Here is a 3,636-nt window from a genome sequence, read left to right as displayed (position 1 = left end):
ACGCTTTCTCTCTATCTAGGTTCTGTGTGTGAGAGAACATGTACTATTTGTCCTTGTGTCTGGCTTATATGACTTAACTCGGTGATCTTGGGGACAGGCTCCTGAGCTGTTTTGTTGGTTCGGTTAGTATTGTTTCACTATGCTAGGAATGGGATACAGGCTCTTAGCACTTTATGAGGTCCAGGTCTAAGAACTTCAGCCATGAGAAACAGCCAGATATAAGATCCCATCCCTCCCTCTCTGTATCTCTCTGTTTGTTGTTGTTGTTGTTATTGGGTGTTTTGAGACAGGCTTTCTCTGCAGCCTTGGCTGTCCTGGAACTCACTCTGTAGAGCAGCCTGACCTCGAACTCACAAAGATCTGCCTGTGCTAGGGTTAAAAGCATGTGCCACCATTGCCCAGCTTTTATTATTATTATCATCACACTTTATTTATGTATTAAGAAGCACCACGTATATTCTAGGATGGATATTGAGGTTAAATAAGGATCAGGAGAAACAAGTAGGCTGAATAGATGTTTATTCCGGGAGAAATATCTTACAACATAGACAGATGAACACCAGCAGGTTCCTGGTCCCAAGGATGCCTCCGGAAACTCTCCTGTCCCCGTGGGGCAAGCAAGATAGCTCCTGGGGCCCCCTCCTCAGACTTAGTTCCCCCAGGTAATGTCCTGTCCCCGCCCCCAATGGGTGTGGTCTATGCCACAGGCAAGGACAACATGAATATCTCACTACAGGTGGAATTCAGATCATCAGCCTTGGTGGCAAGCACCTTTACCCACTGAGCTCTCTTGCTGGCCTCTCTTTCGGTTTTTGAGAAAGTACCATAACTCAGGCTCACTTCTAACTCAGCACGATCTTGAACTGCTGTGTCCTCCTGTAAGGGTGATAGGCATGTGCCCACACACAACTAGTTTGTGTGATGCTGGGGATCAAACACAGTACTCCCTGCACTCCAGGAAAACACTCTATGACTGAGCTACATCTGAAGTCCTTTCAGCCCCTAAAATTGGGAAGATCGTAGGCTGGGAGTGGAGGTGCCTTTAATTTCAGCATAGGTCTATAGTCCTAGTCACTTGGGAGGCAGAGGCAAGAGGATCTCTGTGAGTTCAAGGCCATCCTGGCCTATAGAGAGAGTTCCAGGCTAGTTGGTATAGTTTGACTTTCTTGTTGAACTTCCTTTTGAGTCATCAGCCCTCAAATAATGACATGAGACTTATTATTAGTTATAAAGGCTTGGCCTTATCTTAGGCTTGTCCCGCCAGCTTAAATTAACCCATCTCTATTAATCTATGTTCTACGCCTTGGCTTTTTACCTCCCCTTCATTCTGTACGTACAACTTTCTCAGTGTCTCACTGGTGCCTCCTGTGCACCTAGATTCTAACCCCGAGTTCCTGTCTTTGCCCGGAAGTCCCGCCTATCCCCTTCTGCCTAGCTATTGGTTGTTCAGCTTTTTATTAGACCAACCACAGTGATACATCTTCACACAGTGTAATCAAATAAAATAAAAGCAAAGAAAAATCTTTAAAAAAAATAGAATATGGCTTAAGTGACTGTAACAAGAACACTTCAAAATGTATATTAGAAAGTTAACTCCCAGGGCTGGAGAGATGGCTCAGCAGTTAAGAGCACTGGCTGCTCTTCCAGAGGAATTGGGTTCAATTTCCAGCACCCACATGACAGCTCACAACTGTCTGTAATTCCAATGCATATAAAATAAATAAGCTAAATAAATTTTTTAAAAACTTAACTCCCTTCCAGGACAGCCAGAGTTGATACACAGAGAAACCCTGTCTCGAAACACCAAAAAGAGAAAAAGTTAACTCCTAGAAAAATACCCAGACTTGAATGACTCAGCTAGCAGTGTGGCCAGCCAGGGGCACAGGCTCGTCTATTTTGAGATTCTGTTCTATGAGATGGCGTTTTGCTGTGTAATCTAGGCTACTCCAAACTCTGATGTCCAAATGATCCTCCTGCCTCAGCCTCCCAAGCAGTTGGGACTACAGATCTGTGTCTTTATGCCAAGCATTCATATGTTGGTTTGTGTTTGTTTGCTTGCTTTTTGATGGGAAGGAAGTAAACAGGGTTTCATACTGTAGCTCATGTTGGCTGGAACTCAGTCCACAGCGTAGGGTGTCATATAACACCTGTCAATCTTTCTGCCACAACCTTCCCAACTCCCAAATGCTATGATTACAAATGCATAATAGTAGCATCAATCCTTTCCATAACACCTAGGAGGTGTTATTTATGAATAGCTGTTGAAGATGTTAATAATTACCATGACCTCCCTTGCTCAGCCCTCCAGGGAGGCTATATGAGCATTGACCACTAGGGGGCGCGTCTAGCTTTGGCCGCACCAGCACGTGGTAGCACTCAGGAGTTGCTGCGGCGCATGTCACGCGGGCTCAGTGACAAACTGGAATATTTCTTTGGACATTCCAGAGGAGAACAGATTGATCCAGGTCAGCTCCAAAAACCCCAGAGCCAGGGCTGGGGACTAATGTGGGGGATGTAGGAACAAAACAAAACTAAACAAAACTAAAGGCCACCTGCCATTCTAGCCTCTAAGCTTTTGCAAACCTGCAGCCTCACTCTGAAGCAGTCTTCACATTATCTCCTGCATTTCCCCGTGTCATTGAGGTTCTGTCCTTCAGGAACCCAGCCTAGCCGCCAGCCATCAGGGCTGGGTTTAAGCTAGTCTGGGTTCTCAACTCACATCCAGATTCTATGGAAAATATTTATGGGTTCGATGAATGAGGTTAGTGTTTGGGTTGGCTCCTCTGCTCTCAGCTGGGGGTGAGTAAGTTCCTGCTGCACTTTGGATAGGTTACTTTTTTTTCATTTCTTTTCTTTTTTAACCCCTTCTTGGTAGTACTGAGGTGGAAACTTAGGGCCTTCAGCTGGTATGCTGGGGGATTCTAGGCAGGGGCTCTACCACTGAGCCACACCCCCAGCCCTTCATTGCTGGATTCTTAGCAAACACTCCACCACTGGGCCATTCCCTAAGCCCCACCCAATTTTTAAATTTCGTTTTTTTCAGTTTTATTGAATAATAATCCCCAGAAACCCCCACTTGAAGAGTGTAATTCAATAGTAAAATTGTGAGATGCTGGCCCGATGCAGACAACATGTATTCTCGAGCCCCTGTGTAAGGATGCCCCTCCCCACCAGTGATAGTTGGTGTTCATGGTCCTGGATTGTGAAGGGAATAGAACACTGCCTCTTCCTCTTCCATGCTGGGAATTTGGTCAACAACAAAACTGAACCTGGCCATGGTGGTGCACACGTATTAGTAGACACTGGGAGGTGGAGGACAGGAGGATCAGGAGTTAAGTCTGGGTTAGGCTACGTAACAACCTCTTAGAAGAAAAAAACAAAATAGCCCCCTCTCCCCAGCAACTCTGAAACATGAAAAATGATAGAAAAAAAGAAGAAATGAAAAAGACAGAAAGATAGGAAACTTCGCAGAGAAAAGAAGATGGGGGAGAGAGAGACTGAGACGGGAGGGCCAAAGCCAGACCCAGTGAGAGTCATGGAAAGGAAAAGTCAGTCTTGGCATCGGGAATGGTGCGTTCGTGGCTCAGCGAACTGTGGAGCCAGCTTTCTGGAAAAAGAAAAGTACAGGCAGAGGCC

Source organism: Phodopus roborovskii, unplaced genomic scaffold, assembly GCF_943737965.1.
Source record: "Phodopus roborovskii unplaced genomic scaffold, PHOROB, whole genome shotgun sequence".
NCBI lineage: Eukaryota > Metazoa > Chordata > Mammalia > Rodentia > Cricetidae > Phodopus > Phodopus roborovskii.
The sequence above is the reverse complement of the archived record's forward strand: the minus strand, read 5'-3'. Positions refer to the sequence as shown.